At 45.6% G+C, this 23,303-nt stretch overlaps 1 protein-coding gene across 1 annotated transcript in view; it reads left to right on the top strand.

Annotated features, from left to right (window-relative positions):
- COL8A2 (collagen type VIII alpha 2 chain) overlaps positions 1 to 23,303 on the top strand; it is a 197,070-nt gene that overhangs the window by 131,696 nt on the left and 42,071 nt on the right. Inside the window, exon 3 of the mRNA XM_054999578.1 lies at positions 15,881 to 16,010. The gene's annotated coding sequence lies outside the window, so the exon portion shown is untranslated. The remainder of the gene's footprint in view (positions 1 to 15,880; positions 16,011 to 23,303) is intronic.

The raw sequence follows: 23,303 nt of genomic DNA, 5'->3' as shown, positions 1-23,303 counted from the left end.
CCGTTATGTTACTTGAAGCTACTTGAAGTTACTTTTAATTGAAAATATAGTTCTCCCACAAGGCTAGTGAAGAGAAAAACTAACCCAGAGAGAAGGAATAGGTCCAGGGTTGCCCCCAAAGGGACCAGAAAATGTGAAGGGTAAACTGGGAAGGATTTTTCAGAATAGGAGTGAAGGAGCCCTTAACCAGGTAGAGATGCTACAGGGAGAAGATGGTTGGCTTTGAGACAGATTGATTCAGGCACAGGGAAAGGCGGAGCAAAAAGAAGCAGACGGAAAGATGTGGGGAATCAAATAAAGGAAAGGAAGCAGACTGGGAGAAAGAAAAGCTTACTCTGCCTACTTGAAGATATCCAGTGATTTTGTGTTTCTGTTATACTAGTTTTGGGACTAGTACAAGAATGAAGGGGTTGGCGTACCCTTTTTATGCACCTGGGTTTACCAGAGAGCAGTGGTATTTTGCAAAATTGGGATCAACAATGGCGTTGATCCAGAATTCAGGATCTGGTTGCCCATTGGTGAAATTTGAATTGCACTGTGGTTGGTGCAACTTTAACATTGAGACCCCATTGGCATTAGGGTCAGACTCTGGACTGTATTCAGAGAGTTCAGATTCTCTGTTGTAAAAAGGATGTGTGGGAAGAGCAGCTAAGCGAGGTAATGAGAAGAAGAGATGTGTCCAGTTGCAGGCAACTGGGCCAGAGAGGTGTGCAGTATGACCCAGACCTGTGGAGAATGTTCAGGGGACCCTTGACTGAGTTTCCAGCAAGGTCTACATTGTGATGGAGTGTTTAAGAGGAAAATTTACTGACTCGCACATTTAGGTCTATACTTAAGGCCAGGGTATTAGGAATTTTGGAGAGCTGCACAAAAAAGCCTCAATTAATGTGCCCGTGGAGCTCTCCGGCTCCATCCTCTTGAAAGCCCCTGGGGAAATACATGCCTTAATCAAGGGGCCCTGCCTTGCTATAAAAAGAGTAATGGATTCATCCATGCCACTGACGGCCAGAAGATCTTTGGGGCTCTCGGTGGGGGCATCATGGGGGATACCGGAGTCAAGAGAGGGAGTTATGCCCCTTCCCGTCTATACACAGAAACCCAAACAGTCTAGTTTTCAGATTAGAATGATTATCCACAGTACACATTCACTCCCACCCTGTGTATTCATCTCCACTCATGTCACACACACAGCAAGACTTCTAAAATTGAACTGCTTGGGAGGGTCTTTCAAACAGACCTTCTAATTTGAAATTGCTCTTCAAGAGCAACAATAGTCCACCTAACACAAAGTTGGATTAAAGAGCCAAGCCATGCAAGTTTTTAAAAAGTCCACAAGGGCTAGCATGAAACCTCAACCCGCTCAAGTGATGCTCTTAGCCTCTGCTGTGACCCAGCCTAGTGGCCTAGCTCCAAGTTCCATTCTCTGAGGAGGCATGTTTGCCAAGCGCAGGACCTTTTGCGTGGTAGCCCCAATGCTGTAGAATACACTCCCCTGAGAAGTCCATTCTTGCTTTCTGGATGCAGCTAAAGACTTTCTGTCTTGGTTCTAGAATAGATCCAGAAGAGTTAGCCATGTTAGTCTGTAATAATAAAATAGAAAGAGTCCAGTAGCACCTTTAAGACTAACTAACTTTATTGTAGCATAAGCTTTTGCTTATGCTACAATAAAGTTGGTTAGTCTTAAAGGTAGTACTGAACACTTTCTTTTTGGTTCTGCCAGACATTTGCAAATTTAGCTGGGGAATTTTGTTGCTGCTTTTATGTAGCTTTAAAAGATTGTTGTATACTGTCTTGATTGGATTGTTTTATAATTGTAGGTTTGGGGGGATTTTTTTGCACAGTGCCCTGTGCACATTTTTATTGGGAGGTGAGGTGACCTAAAAATACTGTAAATAAATAAAATAAATTGTTCAGAGAGATGCTTCGATAAAAGGATAGGAACTGTAGACTGTACTATTGTGCGCTGTTACTGTTGTTTATTATGTCAAATAGCTTATGTTTTGTTTCAACGTTCTTTCAGCTTTACATCAGAATGCTGTTTGTTTTATGTTTCTGCAGTCTATACCCTCTTGTGTTGTTTGTTGAATGCCCCAGCAGTTTATTATATTGCACTTCACTGTGTAATCTGCCCTAAGTATCCATGAGAAAGGCTGACTATGAATAATGTAAATAAAATAAAAATAAATAAATAGCAAGCTGTCACAGGCAGTGTGAACACGGGTCACAGAACCATCTTCAGTACAGATAGTACATCATGTCCAACAAATTTTCCAGGAGTCATATGGGCTGTTTCTACGCCACTCACCTTCATCCGGAACGCTGTGGAACATCGTGAAAAAAACGTGGAAGATAGCGCAAAACTCGGGCGAGAAGACGCTATCTTCCACGTTTATTTCACGACGTTCTGCAGCATTCCGGATGAAGGTGAGTAGTGTGGAAACGGCCATGGTGTACTTTCAATGAAAGGAACTCATTTCTGTGTTTTCATCTTCTAAGTTACAGTTGCCAACTCTGGGTTGGGACATGGCTGGAGATTTGGGGGTGGAGCCTGGGGACAGTTTGGTTTGGGGAGGGGAGGAACCTTGGTGGGTATCATGTCATGGAGTGCACTCTCCAAATGCCATTTTCTCTAGCAGATCTGATCTCTGTAGTCTGGAGATCAGTTGTAATTCCGAGAGATCTCTAGGTCCCACCTAGATGCTGGAATTGCAATTAAAGGTTCTCTTCTTCTTCTTTGCAGAAGGCCTCTGTTCAGTTGTGTTAAAGCAAATAATGTTTTGTAGAATGACACAGCTCAGTGAGACACAAGTTCCTGTGGGGAGCAGAGGAGAAGTGAAGGAGAAGAAGCTGGGGGAGTGGAAGGGGGAGGGTGGTAACAAAGAATCTGCACAAAAAAAAATATCTTCATAACAGGAAACGTCTCATAAAATACCTGCGGTTTGGCATGCATTGTTCGGCTGGCCAAAATATGCACCTGGCAGCCTGACCCGCCTATTAATGTTGCACTCTGTCTGGTATTTCAATGGATCTTGAAATTATGGGAAGGCAGTGCGGTGGGGGGCGGGGAGGTGGCAATGAACAGGAAGCAGGGCTTGTAGGTCTCAGACAGCATAAGAAGGAAGAGATCGACCCTAATGGCAACAATAGTAATAAACTTTTCAAAATGGACTTTCAGAGTGGAGGTGTTTTGATCTAGGAAATGGCCTTTTACAAGTTGTACCTAGGCAGAGATTGGCAACTTGGGTAGGGCCTGAAAAATAGCTCAGCAGTTCTTGTTTGCATGAACACCGCAAGCCTAGCCAAGATTCCCCATTCTAAACACGAGGCTACCAACTTAAAGCTGAGCTCTCTTTCCAGCTCCTTTGAAATCTGTCTTCTACTGACGTCCCTGTTGCTCTGCCCCTAATTCACCCCCAAAACATTTGTCTCTGCATTTTGGTTTTCCAAACAATGTTGCTTGCAAATTGTATAAAGAATACTTTGTAAAAACTGAGCCCACTTGCTCAAAGCAGTGCACAGTGACCTCAGCTCCTCTATTAGCGAAAACGTTTCAGAAGAATATTTATGAAATTCGTGAGTAACTTCATTGTTTTTAAAATAAACCCCTGAAGCAAGGTACAATTCCTATGACATAAAAATGAAAAAAAACCTCTTAATTAAAGTCAGATCTAGAACAACACTATAAACACGCAGACCAGCAGTAGCGAGAAGATTACGTTCAGAAAATGGCCTGTCCAGAACTTATTCTCTTTCCCCTACCTTAAAGCATTTTGACCTACTGATGAAAGAAATGAGGCAAAGAGGTTTGGTGAACTTCTCAGGGTAATGGCATTGACGGGAGGGGGGTACATCCCCAAAAGTCCTGCTCTTGCCTACTGGGGTCAAACTGGGGGAAGAACACTCTCCATAAGACAGGCAGGGTTCAAACAGTTCTAATGTTCCAGTTAACTTTCCCTGACATTCGTGTGAATTATCTCACACTGAAGTGGTTCTTATAAGAGTTTTAGAGGTGCCAGTGGAGCAGATTGTAATCTGTTGAGGTGTTCCAAAATCTCTTGCAGTGTCTCAGGGTTGTTATAGTCAGATCATACACAAAGTCCAAATATTTCTTGCCAGTGTCCTCTTCTTCTTCCATCTTTGCATGCAGTGGGGTTGTCAGGGTTGGACTTCGGGGTGGAGATCCAGGACTCCAGCTCATGAGCTCAGCGCACGGATAGCACTCTTTCTCATGTGTGGTACATCCACACAGAGGCTGTCTAAGTGAGTGCTGGAATTGACATCATCACAGCTGGTTGAAAAGGCCATGTACAAAGCTAAATGTATGGTGCCACTAGTTCATATAAGTACAGAAGCACTGCCTAATAATATACATACATCCTTCAGGTGATACTAGTCCAACACTATAACCACAACACCTGTGTGATGTAGTGGTTAGTGTGTCAAGCTAGGATCTGGGAGACCCAACTTCAAATCCCCCCTGTGTCATGGAAGCTTGCTGAGTGACCTTCGACCAGCCTAACCTACCTAACAGGGTTGTTGTGAGGAACAAATGAAGGAGAGGAGAATGATGTGAGGTGCTTTGGGTCCCCATTGGGGAGAAAGGCAGGGGGTATAAATGAAGTAAATATATACAGAAAATTATGAGAGACCAGCTGTTAGAATGAGAGAATGAGGCCTGTCAAAGGGACCCAGCAGGTGACTGAGCCGCCTTCAGTGGCAGAGCACAGTATCCTGTCCTTACAGCATCTCAGATTGATGTTTTCCTAATGTGGCTTTGAAAGCTTCCAAGGAGTGAGGTCACATAGCGCCCCCTGGGCCAGCCTTGCCGATCAGTCCACAGATGTTACTAGCCCTCAGAAATGTTTGTATAGCATTGATGTGGTGCTTCTTACTGTTTAGTGTATTAAAAATACATGGTCTTCTGATAACCCTTGTAACAAATACCTGTCGAGGTAGGCTGTTGTTGTTATTCCCGTACAACAGCTCTGCGTCCGTTCATAGCTCATTCTTTTTTTTTTAAAGAATTTTTATTGGATGGGTTTACAAACATAAACATAAAAATCATTATCATTATTCACTCCATTGCATTTTCCCCATCCTTCCCCCCCCCAACCTTTTCTGGTGACTCCCCGCAGTTTTCCATACCCAACTTAATCTAAAAAGTATATCATATAAATTCATAAAATCTATAATACTAATGTAATACATATCTATATTATACCTACTATCTACTCTAACTATATTACTTATCTTAGTTAAAAATATAAAGATTACATAAGTAATAATAAGTACATATGCTAACTAAGTAAAACAAAATTACATACATATCCCCTGTAAATATACTATACTATTCCCATAACATATAGTAAAATATACCCCTTTTTAATCTTAAGTAAGTTTCTATCTCCCCTACTTCTCCAAAGACCACAATTTCCCCTTCATGTCCCACTTTTTTTCCACATGTTCATAGCTCATTCTTTTAGCTATTACTCTACACCTTCTGTCAATCTTATTCTGATCTTGCTTGCCATAGGGCAGGCGTGGGCAAATTGCGGCCCGCGGGCCACATGCGGCCCGCTACAGAGTTTTTTGTGGCCCGCCAAGACAGTCAGAAAAATCCGCCTTGAACCGAGATTTCCTTCCCATGCGCGATATGAAATTAGCACAATAAATAAATTGAATAAAACTACCACTATTTTATTTAATTTATATTTATTGATTTTTATGATACAATTTATACCTTTTCTGAAATGCAAAGTTAACTAATGAATGCAATCATTTTAAAAGGTGCGGCCCTCCACTAACCTCTGCTCCCACAAAGTGGCCCCCGAGCCAAAACAATTGCCCACCCCTGCCATAGGGGATCAGCCAACTGACTATATACATGGCTGCCGTGGACTGCTTTCATTTAAAATTTTTATATATTTATATATGCTTGTTTCATTTCTGTGCCCATCTGGTAGATAAGAATCCTTTTCTAAAATGTGATTTCAATCCGAAATTCTTGTAATTTTAAACTTTAGTATTCCTCGTTCTTCAAATGCTTTTCTTCCTCTTTCCAGATTCCTTTTTCCACATCATGCTCTGTTTACTGCGCTACTTCCTCTTTCAACTTGCTGAATTGGACATGAAGTATGTTTACATGTGTTTTGATTCTAACCCGAGAGCTCAGTTTAGGCTTGTAAAACAACCAATCCCATAATACTGACACATTGAAATTCTTGTTAAAAAGTAAGCTTTTGTGGCTTAGAGCCAAAGATTCTCCATGAATAAAAGGCACTTCCACTTGTGGAAGGCAGAATCTGCATCCAGAAGGTTTTTTTCTGGCTTTTCAGTAGGGAGAAGCCTGCAGTGAGAAGGGAGAGGTGGGAATGTTCCATTGCATAAACAGAGCGCTCCTCAGGTAGTTTTGAATCCAGTCCCTTGGTGTGTGGAGTGTGTGTGCATTGGTTCACTTCTGTGAACATGTTGGCAATCCTTCAGAAAATGCCTAGAATCAGACTTGGGCACAGGAGACAACCTGGCCGATTCCACACAGCTTACCTTCTTCCAGAAAATGGCCATCTTCACGCGTGAAATTGTGCGAGAAGATGCTATCTTCCGCGATAACAGTGTCTTCTCACGCAATTTCGTACATGAAGACGCTGTTTTCCGGAAGAAGGTAAGCTGTGTGGAAATGGCCCCTGTGATGGAAGGAAGGGGGAAAGGCATCTTTTCTTGTTGGGGGAAACACCCTTAGATGAAGCGTTTCCTGGTAATAGCTGCCCAACCCTCAGAGACTTACCAAGAACATCTAAACCAGTCCAATACAGAGGTTTCCTTCTAGCACAGTGCTAGAGCAATAAATAATGGGCGTAATACTGTAGAATACCTTATAGAAAACTATATAGCAGCTGTGCAGTCTGACAAATAGGAAGAGATTAAGAGAAATATCCCAGATAAATAGACTGTACTAAACAAAACCCAGAAAGAGTCTTTATAAAAATAAAGTTTATTATAGAAAAAAGAGAGATGAGTTCAAAAAGGGGGGATAAAATATAGGGGAAAGCACACAATATCAACTGCACTCAGACTTTCAAATAAAAGCAATAACATTGGTCTAACTAAACTTCTTACATGTTTCCTAGGCTGTAGTAAATTCCCCAGAGCAGATTCACAGTTCCTTGCAGGAACAAGACAGTGGAGGATTTTTAATCTCTGCCCACCATCCTGGGGTCACCAGATTCACACAGTTATGATGGGGATAAACACAGAAACAAAACCCACAGGTATTTATAGATAATGCTACCTAAGGCAGCATCCTCTCCAAAAATGACTAGCTAATTTCACCTGTCTGATGTAAAGTCCCTTCTCTGATGTCAAAGGCTAACATTACTGAGCTGAAAATTACCAAACTAATAGCTGTACCTGCCAGGTCCCTGTTAATGACTCTGAACTACCATGACAAATAGTTTGTCCCATCCAGACTGGTTTTCTTTTGTCTAAAAGGGAATGAAGTGTCACAAGGTGGTCCAGTGTGGAATGGGAATGAATGGGTTATTCTAATGTAAACCCCAGGGGTCCATGATTACAGACACTCTAGGGGGCAATCTTGAGCCAGATTAAAGTTTGGAGGGAGGGTGTGTCACACAGCCACTCTACTAACTGTCATGGCTTTCCCCAAAGACCTCCAAGCAAGTAGTCAACAAGGCCACTGTTTTATATACTCCTGGTTCCATTCATAGAATTACAGTTCCCAGAATTTTCTGTGGAGTGGGAATGCTCATTAAACCAGTTTGTCTGTAATATAAATATGCTTCCTAGGTCTATTAAAAAAGAATAGGATGTGTTATGGGTCCTGAGTTTTACTATTTCCAGGAATACCGTGGAAGATAGATATTGATTATCCCACACTTGCCGGCAGATTTGCACCTCTGTTACGCTGATCTCCATGTTTTATTAACTGTGATCATTGGAGAGTTGGATGAGAAGTGCTATGCCTTTTATACATCACCCCTGGTGTGCTTTAGGGGTCTAAAAACAGGAGCTTGCATGTTTTAAGACTATGGTAGTTATTGCTTACGATTATCCATATAAGACGAACCTCCCAAATGTCCACAGAAAGTTGGAACATCTGATAGGAATATCAGCGGGAAAAGAATGAGTGAAATGAAGAGCTCTCCTGTCAGAAATGGAAAAGGCTGGCACCTACCTCTGTAGCTCCCTGCACAGAAATGCAACTGTTTCCTTCTTAATGGTCTGATTTGATCTGAGTGTTACACAAAGTGTCTTCTGTCAAAATAGGGAGTGTCTGTCGTGACACTGGGGAACCCTGAAGGCTGACCTGTTCCGGGACTGGATTTAGGTCAGGAGTACTGGGGCCAGGGACGTCCTGTGTTTCTGGGCAAGATAGAGCTTCGGCCTTTCCTATAACTGCAACCCTGCCCGAGACGTAGGGTTGCCAGATCCCTATTCCCTCTTGCCGGGAGTGGGAGGAGACCTGGCACTTATCTCGTGCCAGCAGTGAGGTCTTCTTTGCGCATGCTCCAGCACCTGTGTGATGACATCACTTCCAGAAGTGATGTCACTGTGACTGTTGGGCGTGCGCGCACAGTTCACATTCCTGAGGTGCCTGCTGGTGGCGGGCAACCTCTGGGAGCTTGCCACCTCCCACCAACCACTGGCGGGGCACTGGACAAGGTGGCTAATCCCTGGGAGTTTGCTCGCCACCAGCAAGCACCTGGGGAACTTACCGAGACAAAAGTTAGAAACGAAAAAGCTGTAATGCTAGGAATTTGGTACTGGCAGTCATGACCGATGGTCTAAGGAAAAGGCTGTAGCTCAGTGGTAAATAGGGTTGGCAGCCCCCTTACCTCAGCAGCAGGGGATGGGATGTTGCAAGGCAGCACATGTTCCCCAGAGTTCCTGATGATGTTGCTTCTTGTTGAAAACCGGAAGCTATGGGGTCTCAGTGGGGCCAAAATTGGCCCCAAACGTAACACTTTTATGCCATTTTGCCACATGCTCTGGTAGCTCCTGGCCGGACTCCTCTCCCTCACCCCCTGCTGGTCAGGTAAGTGGGGCCAGGGCGCCTCTGTGGGGGGAGGGCTGGCTGGCATCTGTAATGGCAAGAGACATGTGAAATGTGGAAAATATGAGGTTTAGTCCTTCATCCCATCCCAGGGAGCAGAATGGGCTTTTTTCTGTGTTTAGCTTAGTTCTGAAGAGTCACTGTCGGTCTGAGTAGACAGTCCTGGGCTAGAATGATTGATGACCCCACGGTGGATCTTACTCCTATCCTACCACTCCACTAAGCAATGTTTATTTATTTATGTACTTATTATTAACATATTTATACCCCACAGTTTCTTTTGGCTCAGGTGAAGCCTTCCTCCAAATTACGTGACTCTTCCATTGGAGGAAGAGGCACTGGATTTGGACGAAGGCTTCCCGGAAGATGGATGGATCCACCCCACTTCCAAATACTTTATGAAGCTGTGCATGATGATGTTTGGGTGTATGCCACGCCTGTGATTTGATAAGCAGCCCACATTTCCTTCCAGATATGTCCTTTGTCTTTTCCTTTTTCATGTGGATTAATTCAGAGGGTCTAACACAGTGTAATGGAGCAGTACGGTTATTCTTCAAAGAACACTAGTCTAATTCTGATGTAATATTTGGGATGCATGCTCTCTCTCTGTCTCTCTCTTACTACCATGTGTGCATACAAAAAGGTCATGTCAGAATTGGTTATCTACGTAACTTTCCCAGAACAGAATCTGTCTTTTGGAGCTAATTGGAATCTGCAGACTTGCTCAGGGGACATGGCATGGATAAACAGTTCCAGTGCTTTCCTATGAATCTGGCAATGGAATTGCTTTAAAAGTAATTCCATTAGTTTTTGGGCAAACCCACAGCAGTTTCTGCCTGCTGGGTAGCAGCTCTTAAGAATGTAAGAATTACCCTGCTGGGTCTAGCCTTCATTCCAGGCTTTTCTCATATGCTCTACCAAAGGTCTGCAATTAAGATCAGGATGCTGGCTCCATCAGTTAATCAGTCTGTTAGGATTGGATTCTACCAGCTGTTCCGCTGGCAGATGGGAGAGGAAGAGTCCCTTTTGACTATCAGAAAGCTATGCTGGGGTTCTTGGGCCCCACATGTGGAACAGGGATTGCAGGGTGGATGGGCCATGGGGTAAAATCAAGTGGAGTAGCTGGTAGGATCCAACCCATCTTTTTCCAGTTCCTGGTCATCAGAAGTATCTTCTTCAAACATAAAGCATCCCCCACCCCCCAGGTGCAGAAGCAGTACGCGATGCATTGTGGCTGTAGGTGCTAGTGCCAAGATGTCACTCTGAATATTTCTTTCAGGAAACCGATTAGCACATTCCCACCCCTCAGGATGTTCTGTGCTAGGTTTTCTATTTCTGTTGCGTCTTTGCTGTGTCTAAGGCCAGCCAAAGGCACCAAAAGCCTTAACATCCTGGTTCATTTCCAGGCACATTTTGATATAAACACGCTGCTCATTTTCTTTCTGAAAATACCACAAAGAAAGGACATGTGTCAGAAAAAGAGTTTCCAAAAGCATGCTGGTCTCCAAAGCATGCCATGGCTACAGGCTTTACACAGAAGGGAGAGGGGAAGAACAAGGCCTTCTGGTACAGTATCCAAAATAGGGACTCGGACATCTTCCATGCGTCAGGGGTGGATACAGCTCTACTCCACTCTCATCCAAGGCAGCTCATGTGGAAAAGAAGTCCTCTCTCCAGCATTCCAGTAAACTGCAACACTTGAGGGCACTGTTGTGGCTGAGAGCAAAACTTGCCCTGGCAAAAATCCTGAAGGGTTGGCACTTTGGCCCAAGTTAGAGGAGACAGTGAGAAATCCACTAGTTGATCTCTGGACCATTTTTATCAGTGAGTGTTGGAGCCCTGATTCGGATTGGGTCCACAGCATGTGGGAAGAGAAGGGTTCTCCTAGCATCAGTTTCCTCCTCCCATCAGTTGCATGACCTTAAACGGTCCCCACCTCCAGAGTTGCTTCCTTGTCAGTCTGTATCCTCCTACCCCCAATCACATTTTTATTTTTAAAAAAGGAAAGAAAGAAACCCTATCTGGCAAGAACTACTTAGTTGCATACTGGCAAGGAGAACTATCTGTGAGGGGGTTCTAACTTTCTCCCCACACTGCAAGAAAACAGCACATATGTGACTAGGAACTACCAGAATTAATTACTGCCAATGCAGTGAGTTTAAAGTCACAGTGGTTCAGTGATTCTTACGGGGTTGGCACAATGATGAGGCAAATGTGTGCATGTGTGCCATAGGGTTGCGGTCAGCTGATGGCAACTCCAGCAAGGAGCTTTCAAGGCAAGCGTGAAGTAGAGGTGCTTTGCCAATGCTTCCCTCTGCAGTCTTCCTTGATGGTCACCCATACAAGTACCGACCCAGCTTAGCTTCTGGGATCTCTGACGACATTAAGCTATACCATGCCGTCTTCCCTACCAATAAGGCAAATCGGGGGAAGGAGGAAGGAAATGCTGCTGACACCAAAAGTCTACCTCAATACCACCATTCAGAGGAACATAAAGATCTTTTCAGAGTGGCTCAGGTTCATCATGTTGGTGCATTCAGTGGTCTGTCTGTGTTTGCTCCAAGCTAGAGAGCAGGCTTCTCACATCAAAAGATGAGAATCGCACCTCAGTTGGGACACCTGGTGTCATGGGGCTCAGTGATAGTGAGGACTCCTCAGGAGGAGAGGAGCCTCATGGAGCCAGCCCTGACTCCTCAGGAGGAGAGGAGCCTCATGGAGCCAGCCCTGACTCCTCAGGAGGAGAGGAGCCTCATGTGGCCAGCCTTGACTCCTCAGGAGGAGAGGAGCCTCATGGAGCCAGCCCTGACTCCTCAGGAGGAGAGGAGCCTCATGGAGCCAGTCTTGACTCAGCAGAGGCCAGTAATCAGGAAGAACAGCTGCCGGCTGATCAGCGTCCACAGCCAGCAGCTGTGGCAGAGGCACCAATTCCCTCCAGCTCCAAAACCACAGGTGAAGCACAGCCAAGGACTTCCAAACTTCCAGCTTCACCCAGAGGGCACTGGAGACAAAGGCATGTACGGGGCTGCAAGAGAGATGGCAAAGCGCATGCCTCCTGGCTCGATGCCAGCTGCTTGTGGATAGTGATGAGGATTAACCACAGGATGGCTTTCAAGCAGCTGGCTGCAAGCCTCACTGTAAAACCCAGCCACAGAAGACCAGGAGGTGTGGAAGCAATATGTTAGATGTCTGCTCCTGCTGTGGCCACTCCTTTGAATCTTGCCTTGCTCCTGTAGCTTTTGGACTGGGCCCTGTCTCTGCCTGCATCTAGACCTGACCTTACTGGTAACTGACCTATGGACCTCCTGGCTTGTCTTTTGGACTTTGGACTCACCCCTGGCTTTGGACTCGTGCTCTGACTTTGGACCAGACTTTGACTACTCTGTTTGGGCTGGCCCAGCCCACAACACCCAGCCCACGACAATGGCCAAGCAGAGGACAGGGCAGCCACTTTGCCTCCTAATGCTAACTGACTGGGAGAATGATGTTTGTAACAATGCTAGATATGGTTTGGCAGAGAAGGGTGCAGTTCCTGTTGGAGCAATCTGACTCCATACATCACTCATTACTTTGTTTGGCAGGGTCAGCCAGGGAGTCTTTGATTGGGTGGGTAGGAAGATGGGGTGGTGGATGGACAGAACCAGGAAAAATGAATAAGCAAGACAGTGGCATAAAGGCAAAAGGAAATGTCAAAATTATGTGGCTTTGACAGCAGATAGGTTTTACACTGCCCCATTTTCAGATTTCCATCCATGTGTACTCCTATGAACATAACATATTTGGATACCCCTTGTTCAAGACAGTATCATAATTTGGGGGCACATCTTATCCTCACAGTCCATGTTTACAAGGTGCTTCTGCTAGTCTTATTTTCTTGATGGTGCATATGGTTCGTAGAGACGTGCAAAGTGTGCGATCTGTAGGGCTGCAGGCAGGGATGCCTCCTTTCCTGTTATGACGCAGTCCTGCTCCCTTTTTTGCATACGCTGAACAGAAAGTGTGGACAGCCGACTTCGGGACTCACTCTCCCCTCATTTTTCCACCAGGGCAAATGGTCATAAATATTGTCAGAACCCCTTCCAAAGGGTTGTGTTGCATTCCTCTCCTTGTACTTTCCTTCCTATGCCTTCTCTGCTTGTCTTAGAGCCGAAACAGACGAGATGAGTTCCCTCAATTCAACCTGGGTTGAATTGCCTCAAGGTTTGACGGGAAATGTAGGCATTTCTCCTTCCCGTTGCTCAGAGGAGGGGGGGGAGGGCTCCTCTCGCCCGGCCGCCACCGTTCCCAAGCGCGAGGGGCTCGAGGAGCCTGGAAAGTGGTGGGGGGATGCTCTTAGGCTGAGACGCGGCGGCGGTGGCGCTCTTGCTGCAGCCGCCCCCCGCCCCAGCCTCTTCCTCTCGTCCTCCTTCCTCTCGGCTTCCTTCTCCAGCGGTGGTGGCGGCAGCAGCAAAAGCGCCGCTACCGCCGCCACGCCCCAGCCTAAGAGCACCCCCCCCCCGCCACTTTCCAGGCTCCTCGAGTCCCTCACGCTTGGGAACGGCGGCAGCCGGGCAAGAGGAGCCCTCCTCCTCCCCCCTCCTCCTCTGAGCGACGGGAAGGAGAAATGCCTACATTTTCCGTCAAACCTTGAGGCAATTCAACCCAGGTTGAATTGAGGGAACTTGTCTTGTCTGTTTCGGCTCTTCTCTCAAAAATAAAGAAAAGTAAGGACCAAACAAAGGAAATACAGACATGTAGATTGCTATTTAAAGTCATAAAAATGGTCAAAACATATATACAAAACATATATACATAATACATTGAAGACACTGTTATTGTCTCTCAAAAATACAGCTGTAGATTATCATTCATTGGTCAATGTCTGTTATCCATTATTTAACCTCATTTGTTGAACTGCCAAATTGTACATTTGTTTCAAAACTTGTCTCAAAGCATTCATGAGGATCCCTTTACATGACTCCAAATGAATGCAGTGTGTCAATTTCTATGTAGGGTAAGTGAGTCCTAATCATGTTCAGAATCTATGAGATTTTTTTTTAAAAAAATTCATCATAGCACTACCTGTTCAGTCAACCCTCAGATGTGTAAAACAACCCATGTTTCACATCTGTATTTGCATGTAAACCTGTTGAGTGAAATAAATTCTAGCTGCAGTATCACAGAAGCTTAGCTGGATCATGTTCAGGGATGCGAACTCTGACGCCTATTCAGCAGGGCTCATTTCGAGGGGGAACGCGCAGGAACGCAGTTCCGGCAGTTCCCCAAAGAGGTCACATGTCAGGTGGCCCTGCTCACCTGACTCTCGGCCATTTTGGGCCCATTTCAGCCTGGATTGGGGCCGAAACGGCCCGGATCGGGCCTCTGACGGGTGGTAGATCACTCTCCCACTCAGCAGCGACCTGATCCTGATCATTTCCAACCCCTTTTCATCCATTTTAAGCCCCTTTTTGCCATTTGGGGCCCAATTTCGGCCCTGAATGGCCAGGATTGGGTCCAAAACAGCCAGGATAGGTGATGTCAGGGTGTGTGGCATATGCTAATGAGTTATGCTAATGAGTTCCACTAATGAGTTCCTCCAGCTCTTTTTCTACGAAATGACCCCTGCTAATCAGTATGAAAATCATGTTAACATTATCCAGTGTATTGTCGAAGGCTTTCACAGCCGGAGAACAATGGTTGTTGTGGGTTTTCCGGGCTGTATTGCCGTGGTCTTGGCATTGTAGTTCCTGACGTTTTGCCAGCAGCTGTGGCTGGCATCTTCAGAGGTGTAGCACCAAAAGACAGAGATCTCTCGGTGTCACACTGCCAACATCTTTTCCACGCTGTGACACTGAGAGATCTCTGTCTTTTGGTGCTACACCTCTGAAGATGCCAGCCACAGCTGCTGGCGAAACGTCAGGAACTACAATGCCAAGACCACGGCAATACAGCCCGGAAAACCCACAACAACCATTATTCCAGTGGTTTGGATTTCCATAGGTGGATGGATTTCTACCTGTAAAGTGTGAGTCTCTTGTTCCACCACCCCCCACACACACCTTTGGCTGAAGCTCCAAATGCCCCCTGGAATATTGTTTCTGCTTCTTTTTGCTTCTTCACACAGAGAAAATCTTATATATGTTGGCACTTCTTTATGTTGTAAAAATGTTCTGTGAGGGGAGCGTCCAGTACTCCAGCACAGATTTTGCTTTTGTGTTGAGATGTCTTAGTACTGAAAGGTCTAGTAGTTTGTCCCACAAATATTAAATAAGAAGTATTTTTAATGATGCAATTGGTGTGTACAAAATTGCATTTCATAAAATGCTTTAAGGTGTAAATTTTATAATCAATTGGGTTACTACAAATTTCTTTAATGTGCTGACATTGCTAGCAACGCATGCCCACATTATATAATGACCTGTGATAGCACTGACTTCCAATTCCTCCACCTCCTCTGCTTGTCCCACTACTCTCAAGACCATTGGCTGACCTGCTGTCATGTCACAGTGGGCCTGTGTTGACACCAAGATATCATTGGCTTAGGTGCACTGATGTTCAGAAGGATCTTTCTTGATCTGCTGTGTGCTTAGGGGAATTTGAATTCTGAAGCCCATGAACATGTGGAATTTAAGGGTTCCCGAATAGCTGTGCAGTCAGTTTTCAGCGGATGCCTTCTTGGGACAGAGAAGAATTGAGCAGTGTGGCATCTTTTCACCTGAAAGGAACATACCAAGCTTATTATTTTGATAAAGGGCAGGCAGGGCTTGCAGCAGTAGTCTTCTATGTTCATAAAGAGAGGTTATTCAATAGGATGTCTGTTTTGATCCTTTCTAGGACTATGACTTTATGGTCTCAGACTCCTGGCCTTTAGCGGATCATCAAAAGGAGCCCAGCTATGCGGTGAAACTGGACTTCGAGTCTCTGCAAAATATTTGTTCTTGGTCTTGTCTCGCTCAGATTCCAGGTAAGATCACTTACCTAACTTATTCTTTAACAGGGAGGGGAAACAGCTGTACATTCATAAGATCCAGCTTCATTCTCCAGTATCCCCAGTTACAGAATATCAGAGCCAGGCTACAAGAGACAAATTACAGGAGGATGAGCACATGAAGGGAGTCGCAATGTTAGCTGGAAGCTGAGAGCCAAGCTACAAGTGACAAATTACACTTGCCTGGCAAGTGAACAGACTCACGTGTATCCCTCCCTGTTCACTTGTTATTCAGTTGCACTCCACTTGATCAAGTGGAGAGCAAGTGAACGGCAAGTGAACTGGGAAGAATACACGTGAGTCTGTTCACTTGCCAGGCAAGTGTAATTTGTCACTTGTAGCTTGGCTCTCAGTTTTAAAAGACAGATCAGAAGGCTCTGTCAATCTCCCCTCTCTACAGAGCCACTGAGATCTCTGTTCAGAGGGTTTGTTAATTTCCTCTTTGCCTCCAGAAGGCTCTGTCAGTTTCACCTCCCCTTCTGAGAGGCAAAGAGGAAATTAACAAACCCTCTGAGCAGTGATCTCCCTGGCTCTGTAGAGAGGGGAAACTGACAAAGCCTTCCAATCTCTTTTAAAACTCAGCATCCCAGCTAACTTTGCGACTCCCTTCACGTGCTCCTCCTCCTCGTGTAATTCTTCTCTTGTAGCTTAGCTTTCAGTACTGGGCCGTCATCACACGGGCTTTTATTTAGCGCTAAAATGGCGCTATTTCCTGGCAAACACCCACCTTATTCCAACACTGTAGCGATTTTCTCTCTTCTGCTTTGTGCTTGATAGTTGCGCTATTTTGTGCCTCTGTGTGAATGCCTCACATCGATGTATTTCGCCTCACAACATCCTATGCCCTCCCTTCAATCCCAGAATCCATTTCTTCCTGCGACTCCCCTTTTTTTTATTTTATTATGTCCTTATAATGCCATAACGACATAACACAATGCAAACTTTCTGCTGAAGTAAAAATGACTCAATCGCCATGGCTGAGTCTTCAGCGATGGGGATCATGTCAGACAGGGAGTTTTCTGCGGGCAAAGGGCTATTTATATAATTTCAAAGTTGGAAAAACAAAAGGGTCGTAATGTTTTGCTCTAACGGAATGTTTATATGCTGTTATTCCGTTATAGCGGAATTAAACGCCAGAATAATAAAAAAAGGGGGGGGGAGGAGCTGCTTCTGCGCGGTTAGAGAGAACAGAACAGAGTGCTTCGGTGTGGACAGCTGGTGGCACGAAGAGCCGTTAGGTGACCCAAAGAAACGATACTGTGCCGATAACAGGTAGGACGCTATATGCTGTAAATTTAATGGAAGAGATGCCCGTGTGACGACGGCCCTGGTTGGAATAGTCCATACTGGGTCAATGGCATCACAGTTTATATTGTCATGCATATTTACTTTTCTTGTTCAGCAATCTATATATAGTCAGTTTCCAGTATTTTCTGTTTGTCATGCTTTCCATCCATCCTAATGAATTTACCAGTACTGAAATAACTCTAGGAAACCAAGGGCTGATGTGTGATGGAAATTTAAAATGTGATCACATTTTTTATTTCAGTGATTATATGAAGCTTTCCCTAATGATATTTGGCTTACTGGTTGTTTTGTAGTTGGCTTCTAGTCAAACCCTGCTTTCTTAGCTCATACCAGTCAAGCTTCTTTACCCAGTCCTGTTTCTTTAATGCTCAATCCTATTACAAATTAGAGATTACATAACTACCAGGTTCATTGTGGTTATGAGAAAAACGTTTACATTGAAGGAAGATGGGTTGATGGGTACACCCCCTTTAACGATCTGTAGCAGAAAAGGTGTTGCTAGGTGACCTTGGGCAGTCACAAACTGACCTACTTCACAGGTCTGTTGTAAGGATAAAGTGGAGCAGAGAATGTTCTAAACCACTTTGGATCCCCATCAGGGAGAAAGATTTGGTATAAATGAAGAAAATACATATTTTTAATATGTATATATGAGGTCACAGTCCCCCTGAATTGCACTTTTTTGTTTCTTCCCACAAAATGAATCCACCTGCCTCACATCCCCCAGGGGAGAGTAAATTAAATAAACTGGGCAGTTGAAGAAATCAGCATTACAAGAGGGTAAAATGTGTGAGGATACTGTGTGGGGTGACTTGTCCGTGGGGCAATGTGTCTCTGTTGAGACATTTTACAGCAGCCACCACTATTGCCACAGGTGTCCACAATACACCAACCTCTTTTTTTTTTTTTTTTTGCAAAACCTCTTTGGTCAGAGATGACAGGGACAGAAGAAATGTCCTAAGTCTCTTTCCAAGTAGAAAATCTCATTGGAAGTGCAGCCTCTTATAACCACTTTAAATTCTCTCCAGCTGGAAATGAAATTTGGATAAGGAAATGTCTTCTGTCCAGAATGAGAAAATTAGGGAGTCCACTTGGGAGCAAAAGGAGGCTACTTTTCATAGATTGTTGTCTCACAGGCCTTTTTGTCCAAACTACCCCCAAGTCGGTGCATGTCAGCTTCCCCCAGACGTGCTGGGCCCTTGCGGGCACCTAAATCCTTACATCATGTTTGGTGCCCCCAGAGGATTCTGCGTTCCAAGCCATTAACTTGCTAAACCTTGCAGAGAGCTATCAAAGACAAAATTGCCATGCAGAACGCTTGGTGAGATGAATTGTTGCTTGGTGACCAGAGGTGTCCAGGATGGAAGGGCCTCTACTCATACAGCATACAGTGGCTTATTGAAAGCAAGCATTTATTGCTTTATAGTTTTTATTATTACTATCTCGCCTGTAAGGAGCTATCTTGCCTTGTGAGGAGCTGTCTGATCTAGTGACACAGTCAGTAGCCTATTCAGGACAACAGAAACAGAGATTTTCTTGACAGTCTTAATTTGTAATGGTATCTGCTAGTTTTTGCAAGCAATAATTTCCCTAAGAAAAAACGGGAGTCTGAGATCCCCAGATTTATGCTACTTTGCAATGGTTTTCTTGCATTCTCAGTGGAGAGATGGACTACCAGCTGTCCCCCTCCCCTGCTTCCCTGTGCTAGGGACAGGGTCCTGTATTCCTCTCTCGATTGAGATTGCAAGAAAACAGTTTTAGAGTTCCTGCAATCCCACTTGACAAGTGAACAGCAAGTGAACAGCAAACCCAGCAGGGAACACGTGTAAGTTCAATCGCGTGGAGAACACGTGTAATTCGTAACGTCTGTTTCGGCTCTCTGTCTTTGAAAACTGTCTTTGAAAAGCTCTTCCCCTCCCCTGTCTCCCCATGCTGGGGACATAGGCTGTTTTCAACTACAGTTCCCAGGTAACATTGTGTCCCCAACATGTTAAAAAATACCTTTCTGGCATCACTTGTAGTTTAGCTCTATCAGTTTGGGGCCAGCAACTGAAGCGACAGAGATCAGAAATCTGCTTTTTTTTCTCTCAATCTCATCTAATTTCCCTCATATGAATAAGATGAGGGAAATTAGATGAGATTCAGAGGAAAAAAATAGCAGGAAAGCTCATTCCCTTCCTTACTACCCCCCCCAACATTGCTTTTGTCTGTTCAGATCCCCTGCATAGGGACCACCATTTTGGTGCTCAAAGGGCACTCCCTCCTCCCTTTTCACCAGTGGAAAAGCTAACGGGATCCAACCCTTTATTCTCTTTCTGGGAACTCCCTTTGAGGCACTAGGGAAGCTTCCCCCCCTCTCTCTCTCTAAAAAAAGGTCCTCTATTCAATTGCATTTTTGTTCTGGTCTGTTTGTTGAGGTTGGAAATGTGAGGAGACCATGTGCCATATTGCTGAACGGCAAAAGCAGTACAATCCTGGCATGAATTTTGACAGTTTGAGATAAACAGTCAGTTTCCAGAGTGGAAAACTTAAGTGCAAAGCTCGCTGTGGCTGCTGGTTGGCATCGGTCTTTGTCCTCCCCATCCAGTATTTGGAACATACCCCCCACACACACACACACTACCTCAGAATTACACTGATTCAGGCCAGTGTTGTTGTTCTCTGGATACAAGACTCCCTGGATTCAGACCCTGGCTCCTAACGACATGTTACGTTTCCTTGCATCCTCTTAAGGTCTAGGATATCACCAGGCATGCAGGGGGGCTGACTCATATTGGAATTGTGGCACACAGATTGAGGGAACTTAAGTCTCCCCCCTGCACCATTTTCCCAACCTAAATGGCCTAAAGATTTTTTCTTTAAAGAGAGGCAAGGCTCTTCTTCTCAGAGCCAAGCTACAAGTGATGTCTGACACAGGTTGGAGACTCGTCAGCTTCCCTCAAGTTTTGATGGGAAATGTAGGCATCCTGGTCTTGCAGCTGTAATGGAGAGCCAAGCTGTAAAACCAGGATGCCTACATTTCCCATCAAAACTTGAGGTAAGCTGACAAGTGTCCAACCTTGTAAGGCGTCACTTGTAGCTTGGCTGTCAGACTGATCTGAGTATCTCTGGAAGACAGAATTCAATTCACTGGGAAGGAAGACTTCTCTCATGTCCTTCCCTTCCTCCCCTCCTTAGCCCCTCATAGGTTGTTTCAAGCAGTATCAAGGGCCGAAATCCTACCAAATGTAGTCCTCAAGGTTCATCATGTATCCTGAGGGGAAAAAATACATGTTCCAGGCTCCCTTGCACCTTGAATGCCACCATATCAAATCACTTTCCCATGTCATAGCTGCTACCAGATTTAATGAAGTGCACATGAGAGAGGTTCTTTTCTGGCTTGGATTGATACCTACACCAAGAAGGCTCTCAGGGCTACCAAATATAAGCAACGAAGGTATATATTCTGAGCCCAGCAATGGCAAACTTGGGTGGCATCTAGAGCCAGTTGGTGCAGTGGTTAGAGTGTCAGACTAGGAACTGGGAGACCCCGGCTGGAATCCTCACTCTGCAATGGAAGTTCCCTGGGTGATATAGTCTCAGCCAGTCACACAATCTCAGCCTAACCTACCTCACAGGGTTGTTGTAAGGATAAATGTGAGGGGAAGAGAATGATGTATGCCATTTTGGATTGGAGAGAGGGGTGAGTTATAAAAATAAAATAAATGTAAAATCCCTAGAATGGTAATCTTATTTGGAGCACCTCCCCAAATGGAACAACCATGGAGGGTGGTGAAAAATTGCCCTATCTCTTGGCCAAACAACATCATGCAATTGATCTCAGATAAATACATATTTTACCTAATCCTTAAGAATTTAACTGTGTTCCCTTGACATTCTACTCCCCTATAATTCTACCCTTAATTCTCTCCAAATCTGATTATTTTTACTCTTATGAAGTTTTTCCTCTAAGAGTTTTTAAGAATCTTTTAATGGAATAAATATAAAAATAGCATTATATATGAATGTAGAGCAGTGCTTTGGGATATAAAGCTGGAAATGATTACTCAACAGTGAGAAGAAAGGTTGTGCACGTTCTCAGAGGTGCTTTTTTAAAAACTTTGTGGGTCCCGGGCTGAGCCGTGGAATGGAAAGCAGATTCCAGCACTAAGCCCTGGAGGATCCTGGCCCAAATGAAACTAAGCATGGCTGCCATAATGCAGAAAACTACAGCAGGATTGTGTGTGTTCTGGTTGCTTACTTGAAGGTACTTGTGCATTCACAGTCTCTTACCCCAAAGCTACCAGATTCTGAGAGTTCAACAGGCATCACCCACTATGTGCATATGCTCAAGCATAGCAATGGAGCCACAGGGACTAGAAACTTGTTCTCCCTTGTTTTAAAAAAATGTGAAAGCTGAAGGCTGAATTCTGCAGCTACTGTAAAATGTTCTGTGGCTTTTCTACACTTCCATAGAATTGCAGCATTCACACCGCCCTGTCTAATGTTGAGAGCCAGCTGTTTAAGTCCCATGTTGTGCAGACAGGGCCGGCGCGCCCATGGAGGCCAGGTAGGCAGTGGCCTCGGGCGCGCGGGCTTTGGAGGGGCGCCGGAGGGGGTGTCGGGGGCAGAGGCGCGCACAGCGAAGCTGGCATGACTGGGATGCAGCTACTGCTGCAGCAAGCCAGCCAGCTCCGTGCTGCTGCCGCCGCCGCCACACACCCCAGCCGAGCGCAGAAGCTGTGAGCCACTGCTGGGGTGGTGCACGGAGGCTGCTCCGTGCGCCACCCCAGCAGCAGCTCGCGGCTTGTGCGCCCAGCTGGCGTGCGTGGCGGTGGCAGCACGGAGCTGGCTGGCTGGCTGCTGCAGCAGCAGCAGCAGCTGCAGCCAGCCACGCCAGCTCCGCTGCGTGCTCCTCCACCCCAGCCGGTCGCAGAAGCCGTGAGCTGTTGCTGGGGTGGCGCACGGAGCAGCCTCCGTGCACTGCCCCAGCAGTGGCTCACAGCTTCTGCGCTCGGCTGGGGCATGTGGTGGTGGCGGCACGGGGCTGGCTGGCTGCAGCTGCTGCTGCAGCCAGCCACGCCAGCTCCGCTGCGCTCCTCTGCCCCAGCTGGGCGCAGAAGCCGTGAGCTGTTGCTGGAGTGGTGCACGGAGCAGCCTCCGCGCGCTGCCCCAGCAGCAGCTTGAAGCTTCTCTGCTTGGGGCTCCGTGAGCTTCCCAGCCCCCCTGCGGTGCGTGATGACATCAGTGATGATGTCATCACGCAGTCAGTGGCGCGCGTGCACACGCCGCCTCGGGCGCCAGAACCTCTGGCACCGACCCTGTGTGCAGAGGTAGACAAAAACTTCATATCTGTATCTAGAGACTGAAAATCCCATTCACAAGATCCCCAGGGGCAATTCCCCCATTTGCACTCTGATGCATGTCTCTCACTGGCCTTGCATGCAACCGCAACGTAAAGACTTCTTTCCAGAGCTAAATCATTGATCTGCCACAGTTTATAAGGCGAAGCTAAAGTTGAAGTGTGTAGTTTATGCCACACTCAGTTGCACACTGAGAGAGACCTCCCCCCTTCAATGTAATAAATTGACCACTTTGTCTTGGGATGGAGCTTGTTGATGTTTAGAGGGAATATGCAAGTGGGTGTGTACGTCACAGCTTGGCAAAAGACAATCAGAGTATTCAGGCTGCATGCAGGAGTTTTGGAAGGGAAAGTTGAAGACAGCCTTGGACTCAGAGAACGAGAATTTGGAGACAGACAGGTGAGTTAAAGAAATGCTGGGATGGGGAGGGAGAGATTGTTGATCCTTTGTATCCCAACACAGGGAGGGAGAGAGAGAGAGAGAGAGAGGCCACGTCCTCCATTTCATTGTGTTTTTCAAAGGGGGGGGATGAAGCATCAGATTTTTCATTGCTTTTCTTGTTTACCAAGCATTGCCTTCATCAGGAAGAGAGAACTGTCTGTATGCTCAGTGAACGAGA

Source organism: Eublepharis macularius, chromosome 15 (genome assembly GCF_028583425.1).
Source record: "Eublepharis macularius isolate TG4126 chromosome 15, MPM_Emac_v1.0, whole genome shotgun sequence".
Lineage (NCBI taxonomy): Eukaryota > Metazoa > Chordata > Lepidosauria > Squamata > Eublepharidae > Eublepharis > Eublepharis macularius.
This window is presented reverse-complemented; position numbering and strand designations above follow the sequence as displayed.